This window comes from Anomaloglossus baeobatrachus, chromosome 3 (genome assembly GCF_048569485.1).
Source record: "Anomaloglossus baeobatrachus isolate aAnoBae1 chromosome 3, aAnoBae1.hap1, whole genome shotgun sequence".
NCBI lineage: Eukaryota > Metazoa > Chordata > Amphibia > Anura > Aromobatidae > Anomaloglossus > Anomaloglossus baeobatrachus.
Window position 1 is genome coordinate 333,111,150 of NC_134355.1, and position 19,980 is coordinate 333,131,129.

The 19,980-nt window shown below is 44.4% G+C and overlaps 1 protein-coding gene and 3 long non-coding RNA genes across 5 annotated transcripts in view; 2 read left to right on the top strand and 2 right to left on the bottom strand.

The window, feature by feature from the left end:
- The window catches only part of ATG5 (autophagy related 5), a 256,782-nt gene that overhangs the window by 227,270 nt on the left and 9,532 nt on the right, over positions 1-19,980 (top strand). The window lies entirely within an intron of this gene.
- LOC142295265 (uncharacterized) lies at positions 503-1,266 on the bottom strand. The gene is made up of 4 exons (XR_012751399.1): positions 1,199-1,266; positions 1,043-1,115; positions 863-957; positions 503-577 (listed from the first exon to the last, which is right to left on the bottom strand). It is a non-coding gene; the product is annotated as an uncharacterized LOC142295265 (long non-coding RNA).
- LOC142295266 (uncharacterized) lies at positions 6,381-7,144 on the bottom strand. The gene is made up of 4 exons (XR_012751400.1): positions 7,077-7,144; positions 6,921-6,993; positions 6,741-6,835; positions 6,381-6,455 (listed from the first exon to the last, which is right to left on the bottom strand). It is a non-coding gene; the product is annotated as an uncharacterized LOC142295266 (long non-coding RNA).
- Positions 10,846-11,609, top strand: LOC142295268 (uncharacterized). Its single transcript, XR_012751401.1, has 4 exons — positions 10,846-10,913; positions 10,997-11,069; positions 11,155-11,249; positions 11,535-11,609. It is a non-coding gene; the product is annotated as an uncharacterized LOC142295268 (long non-coding RNA).

The following is a 19,980-nucleotide window of genomic DNA, read 5'->3' on the forward strand; positions in this document are numbered from 1 at the left end:
CAACGACACCGCTAATGCGGCCGGATGTGCATCACAAATTCCATGACCCCAACGACATCGCATTAGCGATGTCATAGCGTGTAAAGCATATAACAAGATTAGCTCGGGCACACAAAATGAAAGTCTGAGACAAAATGCTGCTGGTGAAATAATCTGCTTATTTTTTATTTTGGTGCAAAGGTCAAAATTATTCAATTCTCTTTTTTTCTAACGTTTCGGCCCCAGTCTATAGGCCTTCGTCAGAGAAGTCTATAATGAAAGTATACAGAAAGGAAAAAAAGAACATGTTTATAAAGACATAATCATGATATCACACAACCGTAACATGTATAAGAATGATGAATCATGTACAAGATAGGTACCAATAACAAAAAATAAAAATAAAAAATTAAAACAAGACATGAAAATAAAGAGTCATGTATTCCATATACAGTATGTTGATATTTCATAATTTACATAAACATAGGAGAAAACAACCACACTGAGATAAATACGCAAACGTACCTATATGATCAGAGAAGATGAATATGTATGACTCCCACATAAAGGGGATCCTGATATGACTTTATTAATTTGCCTAAAATGTAGACATAGATTCTTTTAGAAAAAATTGAAACCCAACATGTCTTTCTGGGCAAATTTTCTATAGAGAGAAAAAAACCTTTTTATTTCTCTACAGGGAAAGGCGGCAAGGGAAAATCAGAGATATGGTGACAGATACAGAAGCGAGGTCATAGAATTCATGATCAAGAAAAAACTAAAAGGATTATAAGAAAAAGGAGGGAGAAGAATAGTAAAGGAGGTGAACAAAAAGAAATGGAGTGACAACATAGGAAACCAAAATAGATCTGGATAGAGCTACCTTTGCCGTTGATCAATATTAGTATATCAAGAAACGGGGATGAGGGCACCTGTTCCACAGATGACCAAAGGTATTGTGGTATCCACTAAATAGTGCTGTGATAAGAAATATACAAAGTAAGTAGTATGGTGTCATACAGCTGCGTAGACCATGAATGGTGCTATAAAAGAATATACGTACCAACAGGGTATATACTGAAAATTAGGTGACCTCCTCAGAATACAGAGGTAACGTGATGTCCACGTATTGAGACCTAACATCATAAATAAATATAAGTACAAAGGTGCGTATCCTCAGAAAAAGGACAACCCTATGATGATATAAGAAGCTACAAACCGCTCAAGTGTGCATAGATGCAGATCTACATGAGTCTGCTGGTGGTACTGCAATCCTTATAGCTGGTATTATGACTGATGTTATCCTATAAGTGAACTATAGATAAAAAGATTTATATATCAATGTGTGCATACAATTATCTCTAGTAGAGGATCTCAGATATTACACGGTAATACATACCGCCTAAGAGTAAGCTGAATTCTCATGGGCACCACGAACAATAATCACACTGAGGGTTGAAGTACTACAATGTATCGCAATAAGCTGCCTGAAAGACGTACATACAGATCATAATATCAGATCAACAGCATAAGGGCAAAGAGAGTAAGAGAAAAAGAGAAAAAGGAAATGCAAAAACGTTATAACACACCTGGTATGCTGACAAAGATTAAAGATGAGAGGATTTAAGTAGAGCTCGTCACATTCCTAGAAATAAAGGATAAGTGAGGAATAGAAGATAACCAACAGTAAAAGAAAGTCAGGGAGGACCATAGACGTAACTGTACCTGGGAAAAGAGAAAATCTAAGAGCATAGGTGGTGACAGCAAACTCCTTGTGAATCGACCTGGTGCACAAGGTGAGAGAAAACCCGCCTTTTTATACAAGCTGGATCAGCTGTGAGTCAAAATATGTGACGTCAGGGCTTGCCGTGGCGCTTGCTGCCCATGCGCGGAGAAACCAGTAAGGTTCATCGGCGCATGCGCCTGCCGCGTCCACAGACAGCCCATAAGTCAGAGCGGCGTCAGGTGATTATGGGGCGGGACATCCGGTCTGTGAACCGCACCGTGGGACGCTCGATCACGCATGCGCAGAAGGGCCCCCAAGGCCGATCGGCGCATGCGCAAGCGGCGATCATCCGAGACTAATGGGAAAGAGGAGAAACGGGCCGGGCGCAGGCGCAGACTGGCCGTAGTGAAGGACATGACCGCGCATGAGCGGGCTCACTTCTCCCCATAAACGTGAGGCAGTCAGGAGGATCCATGTGATAACTATTGCGCCTGTGATGTGCGATCGTGCAAAGGTCACTGCGCCTGAAAAGAAGAAGATAATAAAATGAATTAGAGTAGAAAGTGAAAAAAACGGAATGACAATATTAAATGAATTAAAGAAGTTTTTATAAGAGAAGGAAAAAATAGAGGAAGTAAAAGATGAGAAAAACGAAAAAAGATGAGAAAAAAAGAAAAAAATAAAAAGGAGAAAAGAAAACAACGGGGGGAGAAAAAAGGGAAAAGATAATTGACACAAAAGTTGTGATATATATAAGAAAACCGAACAGAGCCAAAGTTAGATAAAATAAAATAAATTAAAATAAAATAAAATAAACTAAAATAAATATAAAAAAAGAGAAAATGAAACAAAGAAATTGAAACCTGACCTAAAAAATTAGAATAAAAAATAAATAATGAGGAATAAATGTCAATCTACAGATAAGAAAGAAAACAGAGAGAAAAGAAAGAAATGAGGAGAATAATCAGAGCTCAAAGGTGACTTCGTCATGATATCTCAACCAAAGAAAAAAATAAAAAATAAAAAAACAATAAAAATAAGAAATACAAAATAAAAAATAGAGCAGCAAAAAAGGGGGGGGGGGAAAGGGGGGAAAAAAATGGGGGGAGGGGGGGGAAGAAAGAGAGTCATAGAGGGTAAATACCAAATATAGAAAATTCCTTATTCTAAACAAAGACCTCATATTCGCGATTAAGACCTAATGGTTCCAATGTTTGTAAAGTATATATCCAAAAAGCCTCCCGTTCTTTTAATTTCTGTATCCTGTTACCACCTCTCCTAGGTTGTGACACATGTTCAAGAACTTGGTATCTAAGTTGCGCTACCGTGTGACCCATCTGATGAAAATGTGCTGGGATGGGTAGGAGTGTCTGCTTACACCTAATGGTAGATTTATGTTTACTTATGCGGTCTCGGATATGTTGGGTAGTCTCCCCAACATATCCGAGACCGCACGGACACTTAATGAGGTACACGACGTATGACGAATCACATGTAAAAAAGTTCTTAATATGGAAAATCCTGCCAGTACGAGGGTGAGTGAAAGTACTACCTTTAGTGATATTGGAGCATTGGATACAATGCAGACACGGGTAAGTACCAGTACGGGTTGTCTGTAAGGTGGTTTGTCGTATTGTTCTGGTCTGTGACCCAATGTCTGCCCGCACCAATCTGTCCCTCAAATTCTTAGGGCGTTTATTACAAAAAAGGGGTCTATTCTGGAATTCAGGAATGTCAGGATAGGCCCTTCCCAACAATGACCAGTGTTTGAGAATGGCACCCCTAATGTGTGCTTGGAAGGGATGATATGTTGCAACAAAAGTTGCTCGCGGGCCCTGTATTGTACCTGTTCGTGTGTATGAGGTCCCTGCAGTAGCAATCCGCTGTGGGTACCCTCTTGCCATGAATTTCTCACTCATCTCCGTCTGGCGTCTCTCACGGGTACCAGGATCAGATACTATGCGATCCACCCGCATTTTTTGTGAGAATGGTAACGCTTTTTTGATGTGGGCAGGATGTGCACTGGTATAGTGTAGCAAACTATTCCTATCTGTAGGCTTAGTGTAAAGGTCCGTAGAGATGGCCCCTGTAGTAGATTTCAAAATAAGAACATCCAGGAAATTCATTTTATGCTGGTCAAAGTTCAGGGTAAATTTTAGTTTCGGTAAACATGCATTGAGATCAGAATGGAATGTCTCCAATTGGGATCTATCACCATGCCATACCATGAAAATATCATCAATGTATCTGCGCCATGTGACCACATGCGCAGAATACATTGGATGAGTGTAAACAAACGTTTCTTCAAAATGGGACATGAATATATTGGCATAAGGTGGTGCTACGTTTGATCCCATAGCAGTCCCCTGTACCTGTACATAAAACTGATCCTGAAACAGAAAGAAGTTATTATGTAACACTACTGTCAGGAGATCTATTACAAATTTTTTCTGTTGAAGGGATATACTATCACGTTGATCAAGAAAAGAGGAAACTGCATCTATCCCCTGTTGATGGTTAATGCTTGTGTAGAGACTACTGACATCAAGTGTCACTAGAAAATCGTCAGGAGAGATATTGTTAATGGTTCGCAGAAATTGAAGAAAGTCATTAGTATCCTTGATGTACGAAGAAATAGAAGGTATCAAAGGAGTAAGAATTTTTTCAAGAGTAATCGCCAGAGGTGATAGTACTGACTCCGTAGAGGCCACGATAGGGCGTCCCGGTGGATGATTAAGATTCTTGTGAATTTTTGGTAACGTGTAAAATACTGGAGTAATTGGAAAATCTTTTATAAGGAACTCAGATAATTTTTTGTCAATAGTGCCAAGTCCTAAATGTTCATCAATAAGATGTCTAATGAGTTCCCTAATCTTATTCGTAGGGTCTCTTGGAATTGGTCTGTATGTTGTAAGATCTTCCAATTGACCCAGTATCTCCGAGACATAATAATCTTTGTCCATCACGACAATTGCTCCGCCCTTATCAGCCGGTTTGATTACCAATTTCTGGTTACTCTTCAAATTATTGAGGGCATGAGACTCCTCAGGTGTAAGGTTACTACGAATGTGCAAATCACCGTTTTTGATACCACTAATGACTTTCTTTGTGTCCGCCGTGACAAAATCAATGAAAGTCTCGACTGGATGATGTGTTTTGGGGGGCTGAAAAGTACTAGGAATAGTTAATTTAAGATCCCTAAGTCTGAAAGTACCCGGGATATCAGTGGGAGGGGTGAGCTCACTGGGATTTAGTGTGGAGAAATGTGTCTTCAATCTAAGGGACCGGAAGAAACGTCTGAGCTCCTGGTCAAGAGTGAACTCGTTGAAAGCTGGGGTGGGGCAGAAGGAGAGACCCTTCTGTAATATGTTCGACTCTGTGGGTGATAAGTGGTAGGAAGAAATGTTGTACAATATGTTTGTCCTACCTGAGAACGAGTCGTCACCTTGTAAGGGGCCCCTTGATTTCCCTTTCCCCCTCCTCGTCTTTCTCTTTGAGGGCGACGGGGTCCTAAAAAAGAGGACGATGATCCACGTGATTGACTATGGTCGCTATCAGAGCTATTGCTGCCCGAGTATGGTCCATAATATGATTGTCTACGGTCCTGAGAATCCTGAAAGCGCCATTTATAGACACGGTTCTTGGAGTAATCCTCCTGGTCCCGTATAAACTTGGATCTTTTACGATCCTGTAATGTTTTCCTAAAGTTCGTAATAGAATCCTGTGTTCGTGTCTTCATGTTACTCCATTCAGTCGATGGAAGAGTGTTGCTTAATTGGTCCTCAATACTACGGATCCTTTCATCCACATCACGTAATTCCTGTTGTAAAAAATCAATAGTCAGGATAATAATGTCCATGGAACACTTATTGAGTATTCCTTCAAATTTATCACAATAGGTAGCATTGTCGGCAAATAACGTAGGACGAAGAGGAACCCGTAGGCCGCGGGGTATTCTCTTGGTTCTGTGATATTCTGCTAATGTCGTGGAATGTAATTCAAAAGCCGTTTGCTTACGGAGAATCTTCTCATAATCTCTAGATTTAGTCTCTTCTGCCGGGATGGACAAAAAAGTGTTGGGAGTTGTGACTTTGGCCAATATGGTCGAAGTCTCCTCCTCGTTGAATGACAGCGTAGAAAAAGACATCATCCACGTAATCGGGATACAAAAATAGGAGCCCAGACTGAAAATGTCCAACTTCAAAGATAATAAAGTCTAGCTCACTGTAATTTTAGTTGGTGCTCCGAGAAAAATATACCATATAACAAGATTAGCTCGGGCACACAAAATGAAAGTCTGAGACAAAATGCTGCTGGTGAAATAATCTGCTTATTTTTTATTTTGGTGCAAAGGTCAAAATTATTCAATTCTCTTTTTTTCTAACGTTTCGGCCCCAGTCTATAGGCCTTCGTCAGAGAAGTCTATAATGAAAGTATACAGAAAGGAAAAAAAGAACATGTTTATAAAGACATAATCATGATATCACACAACCGTACCATGTATAAGAATGATGAATCATGTACAAGATAGGTACCAATAACAAAAAATAAAAATAAAAAATTAAAACAAGACATGAAAATAAAGAGTCATGTATTCCATATACAGTATGTTGATATTTCATAATTTACATAAACATAGGAGAAAACAACCACACTGAGATAAATACGCAAACGTACCTATATGATCAGAGAAGATGAATATGTATGACTCCCACATAAAGGGGATCCTGATATGACTTTATTAATTTGCCTAAAATGTAGACATAGATTCTTTTAGAAAAAATTGAAACCCAACATGTCTTTCTGGGCAAATTTTCTATAGAGAGAAAAAAACCTTTTTATTTCTCTACAGGGAAAGGCGGCAAGGGAAAATCAGAGATATGGTGACAGATACAGAAGCGAGGTCATAGAATTCATGATCAAGAAAAAACTAAAAGGATTATAAGAAAAAGGAGGGAGAAGAATAGTAAAGGAGGTGAACAAAAAGAAATGGAGTGACAACATAGGAAACCAAAATAGATCTGGATAGAGCTACCTTTGCCGTTGATCAATATTAGTATATCAAGAAACGGGGATGAGGGCACCTGTTCCACAGATGACCAAAGGTATTGTGGTATCCACTAAATAGTGCTGTGATAAGAAATATACAAAGTAAGTAGTATGGTGTCATACAGCTGCGTAGACCATGAATGGTGCTATAAAAGAATATACGTACCAACAGGGTATATACTGAAAATTAGGTGACCTCCTCAGAATACAGAGGTAACGTGATGTCCACGTATTGAGACCTAACATCATAAATAAATATAAGTACAAAGGTGCGTATCCCCAGAAAAAGGACAACCCTATGATGATATAAGAAGCTACAAACCGCTCAAGTGTGCATAGATGCAGATCTACATGAGTCTGCTGGTGGTACTGCAATCCTTATAGCTGGTATTATGACTGATGTTATCCTATAAGTGAACTATAGATAAAAAGATTTATATATCAATGTGTGCATACAATTATCTCTAGTAGAGGATCTCAGATATTACACGGTAATACATACCGCCTAAGAGTAAGCTGAATTCTCATGGGCACCACGAACAATAATCACACTGAGGGTTGAAGTACTACAATGTATCGCAATAAGCTGCCTGAAAGACGTACATACAGATCATAATATCAGATCAACAGCATAAGGGCAAAGAGAGTAAGAGAAAAAGAGAAAAAGGAAATGCAAAAACGTTATAACACACCTGGTATGCTGACAAAGATTAAAGATGAGAGGATTTAAGTAGAGCTCGTCACATTCCTAGAAATAAAGGATAAGTGAGGAATAGAAGATAACCAACAGTAAAAGAAAGTCAGGGAGGACCATAGACGTAACTGTACCTGGGAAAAGAGAAAATCTCAAGAGCATAGGTGGTGACAGCAAACTCCTTGTGAATCGACCTGGTGCACAAGGTGAGAGGAAACCCGCCTTTTTATACAAGCTGGATCAGCTGTGAGTCAAAATATGTGACGTCAGGGCTTGCCGTGGCGCTTGCTGCCCATGCGCGGAGAAACCAGTAAGGTTCATCGGCGCATGCGCCTGCCGCGTCCACAGACAGCCCATAAGTCCGAGCGGCGTCAGGTGATTATGGGGCGGGACATCCGGTCTGTGAACCGCACCGTGGGACGCTCGATCACGCATGCGCAGAAGGGCCCCCAAGGCCGATCGGCGCATGCGCAAGCGGCGATCATCCGAGACTAATGGGAAAGAGGAGAAACGGGCCGGGCGTAGTAATAGATCTCCTGACAGTAGTGTTACATAATAACTTCTTTCTGTTTCAGGATCAGTTTTATGTACAGGTACAGGGGACTGCTATGGGATCAAACGTAGCACCACCTTATGCCAATATATTCATGTCCCATTTTGAAGAAACGTTTGTTTACACTCATCCAATGTATTCTGCGCATGTGGTCACATGGCGCAGATACATTGATGATATTTTCATGGTAATGCATGGTGATAGATCCCAATTGGAGACATTCCATTCTGATCTCAATGCATGTTTACCGAAACTAAAATTTACCCTGAACTTTGACCAGCATAAAATGAATTTCCTGGATGTTCTTATTTTGAAATCTACTACAGGGGCCATCTCTACGGACCTTTACACTAAGCCTACAGATAGGAATAGTTTGCTACACTATACCAGTGCACATCCTGCCCACATCAAAAAAGCGTTACCATTCTCACAAAAAATGCGGGTGGATCGCATAGTATCTGATCCTGGTACCCGTGAGAGACGCCAGACGGAGATGAGTGAGAAATTCATGGCAAGAGGGTACCCACAGCGGATTGCTACTGCAGGGACCTCATACACACGAACAGGTACAATACAGGGCCCGCGAGCAACTTTTGTTGCAACATATCATCCCTTCCAAGCACACATTAGGGGTGCCATTCTCAAACACTGGTCATTGTTGGGAAGGGCCTATCCTGACATTCCTGAATTCCAGAATAGACCCCTTTTTTGTAATAAACGCCCTAAGAATTTGAGGGACAGATTGGTGCGGGCAGACATTGGGTCACAGACCAGAACAATACGACAAACCACCTTACAGACAACCCGTACTGGTACTTACCCGTGTCTGCATTGTATCCAATGCTCCAATATCACTAAAGGTAGTACTTTCACTCACCCTCGTACTGGCAGGATTTTCCATATTAAGAACTTTTTTACATGTGATTCGTCATACGTCGTGTACCTCATTAAGTGTCCGTGCGGTCTCGGATATGTTGGGGAGACTACCCAACATATCCGAGACCGCATAAGTAAACATAAATCTACCATTAGGTGTAAGCAGACACTCCTACCCATCCCAGCACATTTTCATCAGATGGGTCACACGGTAGCGCAACTTAGATACCAAGTTCTTGAACATGTGTCACAACCTAGGAGAGGTGGTAACAGGATACAGAAATTAAAAGAACGGGAGGCTTTTTGGATATATACTTTACAAACATTGGAACCATTAGGTCTTAATCGCGAATATGAGGTCTTTGTTTAGAATAAGGAATTTTCTATATTTGGTATTTACCCTCTATGACTCTCTTTCTTCCCCCCCTCCCCCCATTTTTTTCCCCCCTTTCCCCCCCCCCCCTTTTTTGCTGCTCTATCTATTTTTTATTTTGTATTTCTTATTTTTATTGTTTTTTTATTTTTTATTTTTTCTTAGGTTTTTTCTTTGGTTGAGATATCATGACGAAGTCACCTTTGAGCTCTGATTATTCTCCTAATTTCTTCCTTTTCTCTCTGTTTTCTTTCTTATCTGTAGATTGACATTTATTCCTCATTATTTTTTATTCTAATTTTTTAGGTCAGGTTTCAATTTCTTTGTTTCATTTTCTCTTTTTTTATATTTATTTTAGTTTATTTTATTTTATTTTAATTTATTTTATTTTATCTAACTTTGGCTCTGTTCGGTTTTCTTATATATATCACAACTTTTGTGTCACTTATCTTTTCCCTTTTTTCTCCCCCCGTTGTTTTCTTTTCTCCTTTTTATTTTTTTCTCATCTTTTTTCGTTTTTCTCATCTTTTACTTCCTCTATTTTTTCCTTCTCTTATAAAAACTTCTTTAATTCATTTAATATTGTCATTCCGTTTTTTTCACTTTCTACTCTAATTCATTTTATTATCTTCTTTTCAGGCGCAGTGACCTTTGCACGATCGCACATCACAGGCGCAATAGTTATCACATGGATCCTCCTGACTGCCTCACGTTTATGGGGAGAAGTGAGCCCGCTCATGCGCGGTCATGTCCTTCACTACGGCCAGTCTGCGCCTGCGCCCGGCCCGTTTCTCCTCTTTCCCATTAGTCTCGGATGATCGCCGCTTGCGCATGCGCCGATCGGCCTTGGGGGCCCTTCTGCGCATGCGTGATCGAGCGTCCCACGGTGCGGTTCACAGACCGGATGTCCCGCCCCATAATCACCTGACGCCGCTCGGACTTATGGGCTGTCTGTGGACGCGGCAGGCGCATGCGCCGATGAACCTTACTGGTTTCTCCGCGCATGGGCAGCAAGCGCCACGGCAAGCCCTGACGTCACATATTTTGACTCACAGCTGATCCAGCTTGTATAAAAAGGCGGGTTTCCTCTCACCTTGTGCACCAGGTCGATTCACAAGGAGTTTGCTGTCACCACCTATGCTCTTGAGATTTTCTCTTTTCCCAGGTACAGTTACGTCTATGGTCCTCCCTGACTTTCTTTTACTGTTGGTTATCTTCTATTCCTCACTTATCCTTTATTTCTAGGAATGTGACGAGCTCTACTTAAATCCTCTCATCTTTAATCTTTGTCAGCATACCAGGTGTGTTATAACGTTTTTGCATTTCCTTTTTCTCTTACTCTCTTTGCCCTTATGCTGTTGATCTGATATTATGATCTGTATGTACGTCTTTCAGGCAGCTTATTGCGATACATTGTAGTACTTCAACCCTCAGTGTGATTATTGTTCGTGGTGCCCATGAGAATTCAGCTTACTCTTAGGCGGTATGTATTACCGTGTAATATCTGAGATCCTCTACTAGAGATAATTGTATGCACACATTGATATATAAATCTTTTTATCTATAGTTCACTTATAGGATAACATCAGTCATAATACCAGCTATAAGGATTGCAGTACCACCAGCAGACTCATGTAGATCTGCATCTATGCACACTTGAGCGGTTTGTAGCTTCTTATATCATCATAGGGTTGTCCTTTTTCTGGGGATACGCACCTTTGTACTTATATTTATTTATGATGTTAGGTCTCAATACGTGGACATCACGTTACCTCTGTATTCTGAGGAGGTCACCTAATTTTCAGTATATACCCTGTTGGTACGTATATTCTTTTATAGCACCATTCATGGTCTACGCAGCTGTATGACACCATACTACTTACTTTGTATATTTCTTATCACAGCACTATTTAGTGGATACCACAATACCTTTGGTCATCTGTGGAACAGGTGCCCTCATCCCCGTTTCTTGATATACTAATATTGATCAACGGCAAAGGTAGCTCTATCCAGATCTATTTTGGTTTCCTATGTTGTCACTCCATTTCTTTTTGTTCACCTCCTTTACTATTCTTCTCCCTCCTTTTTCTTATAATCCTTTTAGTTTTTTCTTGATCATGAATTCTATGACCTCGCTTCTGTATCTGTCACCATATCTCTGATTTTCCCTTGCCGCCTTTCCCTGTAGAGAAATAAAAAGGTTTTTTTCTCTCTATAGAAAATTTGCCCAGAAACACATGTTGGGTTTCAATTTTTTCTAAAAGAATCTATGTCTACATTTTAGGCAAATTAATAAAGTCATATCAGGATCCCCTTTATGTGGGAGTCATACATATTCATCTTCTCTGATCATATAGGTACGTTTGCGTATTTATCTCAGTGTGGTTGTTTTCTTTTTCGCTCTATTGGGAGACCCAGACAATTGGGTGTATAGGCTATGCCTCCGGAGGCCGCACAAAGTACTACACTTAAAAGTGTTAGGCCCCTCCCCTTCTGCCTATACACCCCCCCGTGCTCCCACGGGCTCCTCAGTTTTTTGCTTTGTGCGAAGGAGGTCAGACACGCACAGCACAGCTCCACAGATTAGTCAGCAGCAGCTGCTGACTATGTCGGATGGAATAAAAGTGGGCCCATATAGGGCCCCCAGCATGCTCCCTTCTCACCCCACTCTTGTCGGCGGTGTTGTTAAGGTTGAGGTATCCATTGCGGGTACGGAGGCTGGAGCCCACATGCTGCTTTCCTTCCCCATCCCCCTCTGGGCTCTGGGTGAAGTGGGATCTTACCGGTCTCCAGGCACTGAGACCGTGCTCCATCCACAACTCCTGTGGAGCCTGATGGATAGGAGCCGAGTATCGTTCAGGGACATGGCCCTGCATCTTGGAGGTACGCTGTATCCCTGTGGGGACCGCGCACGGCATCACCTCAGCTTTGCTGGGTGTGCTAGTGCACCGGGGACCGCGGCGCTGACCGGGTCTATATGTGCCATTACACACTCAGCGTCGCTGAGTGTGTTTATATGTAAGGGCTACCGCACTAACCGCCGCTGCCATGGGACACTGCGGCGCGGCTGGGACTTGTAGTTCGCCGGGGACTTTCACGCCGGCCGCGCTTTTACGGCGGCCGCGTTTATTACTAGAGTCCCCGGCTTCCTTGCGGCCTAGTTTACTTTTCTCCCGCCCTCAGCCCTGACAGGCAGGGGGAAGGGCGGGACGCTGCACGGAGCGAGCAGCTCTGAGGGCTGGAGTATGATTTACATACTCCACCCCCCTCACTGTGCACGGTGTGAGCACCAGTTCGCGCTCTTTCTCGGCCACGCCCACAGCTCCCTCATCTCGTCAGGACGCCGCAGCCATTCCTGTCAGCTCCACCGACGCTGCAGAAGAGGGACAAGTCCTGGGAGACCCAGACACGGTCTCTGGTGGCCTCACAACCGCTTTAGGCGGCTGGTAAGCAGCATCTGTTGGTGCTAGCCCCATGGTGCTGTAGTGTATTGGTACATTATTTGTGTATCATATATACTTTACACTGTATGAGCACAGTGCATTCTGGCTATATACCCTTTTGTGTAACTCAAGGAAAACTATAGCATGGCGCCCACAAAAGGCAGGGGTGCCAAAACACAGGCTTATTATGCTGCCTGCGCCGCTTGTAAGACCCCACTACCGGCAGGTTCCACTGACCCTCATTGTGTGCAGTGTTCGACCCCTGTGCCACTTCTTCAGCCGGAGCCTATGCTAAGAGGGGCCCAGGGGGAGACACCTGTTGACACTGTCCAGGTGACGGGGACTGAGTTTGCTAAACTCTCTGAGACTATGGCTAAGATACTAGAAGCCTTGCAGTCCAGGCCGGTATCTCAGCAACGGGACCCTGTTGAATCGTTGTTCCCGGGCCCCCCTCAGTTGGACCAACAATGTCCTCCCGGGGTATCTCCTACATCCCAGTCTGAGGGTTCTGACTTAGACCCCAGCCCCAGATTGACTAAGCGGGCTCGCTTAGAATTTCCCTCGACATCATATTGTTTAGGGTCTCAGCGGGGGGAATCTTTGGTTGATGATGCGGAGACAGCTGATCAGGATTCTGATCCTGAGAGCGCTCTCAATCTTAATACTCCAGACGGGGACGCCATAGTGAACGATCTTATTGCGTCCATCCATCAGTTGCTGGATATTTCTCCCTCAGCCCCTCCGGCGGAGGAGTCAGCTTCTCAGCAGGAGAAATTTCGTTTCAGGTTTCCCAAGCGGACACAGAGTATGTTTCTAGACCACTCTGATTTCAGAGAGGCAATCCAGAATCACCATGCTTGTCCAGATAAGCGTTTTTCTAAGCGCCTTAAGGATACACGTTATCCTTTCCCCCCGGACGTGGTTAAAGGTTGGACTCAATGTCCCAAAGTGGATCCTCCAATCTCCAGACTGGCGGCTAGATCCATACTTGCAGTGGAAGATGGGGCCTCGCTCAAAGATGCCACTGACAGGCAGATGGAGCTCTGGTTGAAATCCATCTATGAAGCTATCGGAGCTTCTTTTGCCCCAGCATTCGCAGCCGTATGGGCGCTGCAAGCTATCTCAGCAGGTCAAGCGCAAATTGAAGCAGCCACTTGCACGGCCGCGCCACAAGTGGCATCCATTACCACCCAGACCTCGGCAATTGCGTCTTACGCTATTAATGCTGTCCTGGACTCTGTGAGCCGTACGGCGGTGGCGACCGCCAATTCGGTGGTACTCCGCAGGGCCTTGTGGCTACGGGAATGGAAGGCAGATTCTGCTTCCAAAAAGCGCTTAACCAGTTTGCCAATTTCTGGCGACAGGCTGTTTGGCGAGCGTCTGGATGAAATCATCAAACAATCCAAGGGAAAGGATACATCCTTTCCCCAGCCCAAACAGAACATTCCCCAACAGAGGAGAGGGCAGGCGAGGTTTCGGTCCTTTCGGGGCGCGGGCAGGTCCCAATTCTCCTCGTCCAAAAGGTCTCAGAAAGAACAAAGGAACTCTGATGCATGGCGGTCTAAGTCACGTCCTAAAAAGAACATTGGAGGCACCGCTAACAAGGCGGCTTCCTCATGACTTTCGACCTCCTCTAGTAGCATCCTCGGTCGGTGGCAGGCTCTCCCGCTTTTGCGACGCTTGGCTGCCACAAATAAAAGACCGCTGGGTGAGAGACATTCTGTCTCACGGTTACAAGATAGAGTTCATCTCTCGTCCCCCGACTCGATTCTTCAGGTCTTCTCCGCCTCCCGAGAGAGCCGAGGCTCTTCTGCAGGCGCTGGGCACTCTGAAGGCAGAAGGAGTGGTGGTCCCTGTTCCTCTTCATCAACAGGGCCACGGTTTTTACTCCAACTTGTTTGTGGTCCCAAAGAAGGACGGGTCTTTCCGTCCTGTCCTAGACCTGAAACTTCTCAACAAACACGTAAAGACCAGGCGGTTCCGGATGGAATCCCTTCGCTCCGTCATCGCCTCAATGTCCCAAGGAGATTTCCTTGCATCGATCGATATCAAAGATGCTTATCTCCACGTTCCGATTGCCCCAGAGCACCAGCGCTTCTTGCGCTTCGCCATAGGAAACGAACACCTGCAGTTCGTGGCACTGCCATTCGGCCTGGCAACAGCCCCACGGGTTTTCACCAAGGTTATGGCTACTGTAGTAGCGGTCCTCCATTCTCAGGGTCACTCGGTGATCCCGTACTTGGACGATCTGTTGATCAAGGCACCCTCTCAAGAGGCATGCCAACACAGCCTCGACGCTACCCTGGAGACTCTCCAGAGTTTCGGGTGGATCATCAATTTTCCAAAGTCAAATCTGACACCGGCCCAATCGCTCACATACCTTGGCATGGAGTTTCATACCCTCTCAGCGATAGTGAAGCTTCCGCTGATCAAGCAGCGGTCACTACAGACAGGGGTACAATCTCTCCTTCAAGGCCAGTCACACCCCTTGAGGCGCCTCATGCACTTCCTGGGGAAGATGGTGGCAGCAATGGAAGCAGTCCCTTTCGCGCAGTTTCACCTGCGTCCTCTTCAATGGGACATCCTACGCAAATGGGACAGGAAGCCGACGTCCCTCGACAGGACCGTCTCCCTCTCTCAGGCGACCAAAGCTTCCCTTCGGTGGTGGCTTCTTCCCACTTCATTATCGAAGGGGAAATCCTTCCTACCCCCATCCTGGGAAGTAGTCACGACGGACGCAAGTCTGTCAGGGTGGGGAGCGGTTTTTCTCCACCACAGGACTCAGGGTACGTGGTCCCGGCAAGAGTCCTCGCTTCGGATCAATGTTCTGGAAATTCGGGCAGTGTATCTTGCCCTGAAAGCGTTCCAGCAGTGGCTGGAAGGCAAGCAGATCCGAATTCAGTCGGACAATTCCACAGCGGTGGCATACATCAACCACCAAGGCGGCACACGCAGTCGACAAGCCTTCCAGGAAGTCCGGCGGATTTTGATGTGGGTGGAAGCCACGGCCTCCACCATATCCGCAGTTCACATCCCAGGCGTGGAAAACTGGGAAGCAGATTATCTCAGTCGCCAGGGCATGGACGCAGGGGAATGGTCCCTTCACCCGGACGTGTTTCAGGAGATCTGTTGCCGCTGGGGGGTGCCGGACGTCGACCTCATGGCGTCCCGGCACAACAACAAGGTACCAACGTTCATGGCACGGTCTCAAGATCCCAGAGCTCTGGCGGCAGACGCCTTAGTTCAGGATTGGTCGCAGTTTCAGCTCCCTTATGTGTTTCCTCCGCTGGCACTGTTGCCCAGAGTGTTACGCAAGATCAGGGCCGACTGCCGCCGCGCCATCTTCGTCGCTCCAGACTGGCCGAGGAGGTCGTGGTACCCGGATCTGTGGCATCTCACGGTCGGCCAACCGTGGGCACTACCAGACCGACCAGACTTGCTGTCTCAAGGGCCGTTTTTCCATCTGAATTCTGCGGCCCTCAACCTGACTGTGTGGCCATTGAGTCCTGGATCCTAGCGTCTTCAGGGTTATCTCAAGAAGTCATTGCCACTATGAGACAGGCTAGGAAACCAACGTCCGCCAAGATTTATCACAGGACGTGGAAAATTTTCCTGTCGTGGTGCTCTGCTCAGGGTTTTTCTCCCTGGCCATTTGCATTACCTACTTTTCTGTCCTTCCTTCAATCTGGACTGGAAAAGGGTTTGTCGCTCGGTTCCCTTAAGGGACAAGTTTCAGCGCTCTCTGTGTTTTTCCAGAAGCGCCTAGCTAGACTTCCACAGGTACGCACGTTCCTGCAGGGAGTTTGTCACATCGTTCCACCTTACAAGCGGCCGTTAGAACCCTGGGATCTAAAAAGGGTGCTGATGGTTCTTCAGAAACCACCATTCGAGCCAATGAGAGATATCTCCCTCTCACGACTTTCGCAGAAAGTGGTTTTTCTAGTAGCAGTCACTTCTCTTCGGAGAGTGTCTGAGCTAGCAGCGTTGTCGTGCAAAGCCCCTTTTCTGGTTTTTCACCAGGACAAGGTGGTTCTACGTCCGGTTCCGGAATTTCTCCCTAAGGTGGTATCCCCCTTTCATCTCAATCAGGATATTTCCTTACCCTCTTTTTATCCTCATCCAGTTCACCAATGTGAAAAGGATTTGCACTTGTTAGATCTGGTGAGAGCACTCAGACTCTACATTTCTCGTACGGCGCCCCTGCGCCGCTCGGATGCACTCTTTGTCCTTGTCGCTGGCCAGCGTAAAGGGTCACAGGCTTCCAAATCAACCCTGGCTCGGTGGATCAAGGAGCCAATTATCGAAGCTTACCGTTCGGCTGGGCTTCCGGTTCCCTCAGGGCTGAAGGCCCATTCTACCAGAGCCGTGGGAGCGTCCTGGGCTTTGAGGCACCAGGCTACGGCTCAACAGGTGTGTCAGGCGGCTACCTGGTCGAGCCTGCACACTTTCACGAAGCACTATCAGGTGCATACCTATGCTGCGGCGGATGCCAGCCTAGGTAGACGAGTCCTTCAGGCGGCGGTTGCCCACCTGTAGGAAAGGGCCGTTTTACGGCTCTCTTACGAGGTATTATTTTACCCACCCAGGGACTGCTTTTGGACGTCCCAATTGTCTGGGTCTCCCAATAGAGCGAAAAAGAAGAAGGGAATTTTGTTTACTTACCGTAAATTCCTTTTCTTCTAGCTCTAATTGGGAGACCCAGCACCCGCCCCTGTTTTTTTGTGTACACATGTTGTTCATGTTGAATGGTTTCAGTTCTCCGAGTTTCCTTCGGATTGAAGTTACTTTAAACCAGTTTATAATTATTTTTCCTCCTTCTTGCTTTTGCACCAAAACTGAGGAGCCCGTGGGAGCACGGGGGGTGTATAGGCAGAAGGGGAGGGGCCTAACACTTTTAAGTGTAGTACTTTGTGCGGCCTCCGGAGGCATAGCCTATACACCCAATTGTCTGGGTCTCCCAATTAGAGCTAGAAGAAAAGGAATTTACGGTAAGTAAACAAAATTCCCTTCTTCTCCTATGTTTATGTAAATTATGAAATATCAACATACTGTATATGGAATACATGACTCTTTATTTTCATGTCTTGTTTTAATTTTTTATTTTTATTTTTTGTTATTGGTACCTATCTTGTACATGATTCATCATTCTTATACATGTTACGGTTGTGTGATATCATGATTATGTCTTTATAAACATGTTCTTTTTTTCCTTTCTGTATACTTTCATTATAGACTTCTCTGACGAAGGCCTATAGACTGGGGCCGAAACGTTAGAAAAAAAGAGAATTGAATAATTTTGACCTTTGCACCAAAATAAAAAATAAGCAGATTATTTCACCAGCAGCATTTTGTCTCAGACTTTCATTTTGTGTGCCCGAGCTAATCTTGTTATATGGTATATTTTTCTCGGAGCACCAACTAAAATTACAGTGAGCCAGACTTTATTATCTTTGATAGCGTGTAAAGCGGCCTTTAGTGATACATTGTTGGATTAAGGGTCTGTCTGCCTGCATTGTGCTGCTCTCAGATGAGGTAGCAAAAACCTGCTGACAGATTCCCTTTAATCTATTCATGTGGGTTAGGCTGGGCTTACTGTTCACATTTCCAGATGCCAGTGACCAGTGGTCATTTAATAGCCTTTTTAGGCAGGCTGACAGCATTTGTATGTACACAGAATGATGTTTTTTGATACTCACTGCAGATAAAGCAGACAGCTGAATGCTGCAGCCGCCATCCATTAGGGGCCCCAATACTGGCGCTTTACCTGGCATATCCCAATTGTCCTGGAGCAGTGACAATCGGGATAATATAAGGGGTTAATGACAATTATGATTTGTCAAAAAATCACAGCTGTGATCAAGCCTGAGGTTCATAATGGGTAGGGGTCTATGAGTCCCCCCCCCAATACTAATTGTGTAAGTAAAAACAAAAAAAATAACAAAGAGAACAAGGCTTTTATTTAATTAAAAAAGCAAAACAAAAAAAAACCCATAGTTCTCAAGTTAATAACGCCCAAAACACCCCTACAGGTCCACTGTAATCCAAATGAGGTCCCACGATGATCCAGGCTCTGCTACATTCAGAGGTTGTAGTGCATGGTGGTCACATTAGAAAACGTGACCGATCACTGTGGCGTCAAGGACACACTGACGAAGCCACAGCTGTAAGAGTAGGGACTTCAGGCAATTCAACTGAAGTAACAGCTGGCTGTTCCCACAGTACCCCATATGTAACCTCACCTGAGGTGAACTCATTGAGCTCAGTGACCTCAGTGAAGTCCTTGAACTCTATGCTGAATTACCAGTTTTGGTGCGTTTTTTCTGCCAGAAGTTGCAGAGTAGGTGCAGAAATGTCTGCAACTAAATACTCAATGTGCTAACATCTAATGTTTTATAAGTGACTGTGGAGTGCGACATCATCTAGCAGAGCCGAGATCGTCATGGTGTTAATTACATTAGAGCAGCATTGGTGTTTTGGGGGTTAATAAATTGGAGAAAGGGGTTTTTCTGTGTTGTTTTTTTTTCTTTCAAATGAATGATTTTTCTCTGTGCTTTGTGTTTTTATTTTTACTTACACAGTTAGTAATGGGGATCTCATAGACCCCTCCACATTACTACCCTCGGGCTTGATGACAGCTGTGATTTTTTGACAAATCACAGCTGTCATTAACATCTTATATTATCCCGATTGCCAATGCTACAGTACAATCGGGATGAGCAAGGCAAAGCACCAGGATTGGCACATCTAATGGATGTGCCAATACTGGGGCGACTGCAGGCTGTTATTTTTAGGCTGGGGAGTGCCCAATTATATTGAGCCTTTCCAGCCTGAGAATACCAGCCCCCACCATGTCTGCTTTATCTTGTCTGTGTATCAAAATATGAGGGACCCCACACCAGCTTTTTTAATTTATTTAAATACCGTATTTTTCGCTTTATAAGACACACTTTTGTTCCCCCAAATTTTCTTATAGTCTTATAATCCGAATATACGGGAGGGGGGGTGTATATATATATATATATATATATATATATATATATATATATATATATATATATATATATATATATATACAGAGTCCAGTGGAGGTGCGGGCAGCTCTGGAGCAGTGCTGGGGGCTGCTGGCGGCAGGGAAAGCTGGGAGCGTCAGCGTTTGATCTCCTGCTCCCGCTCATATAATATGCACAGCCGCTGTCCATCAGAAGCGTGGTGCTGAAACTGCATCGTGCTGATGGGCTGTGGCAGCGGGGCATATTATATCTGCCTGTGCTTACCTTTGATCGCACA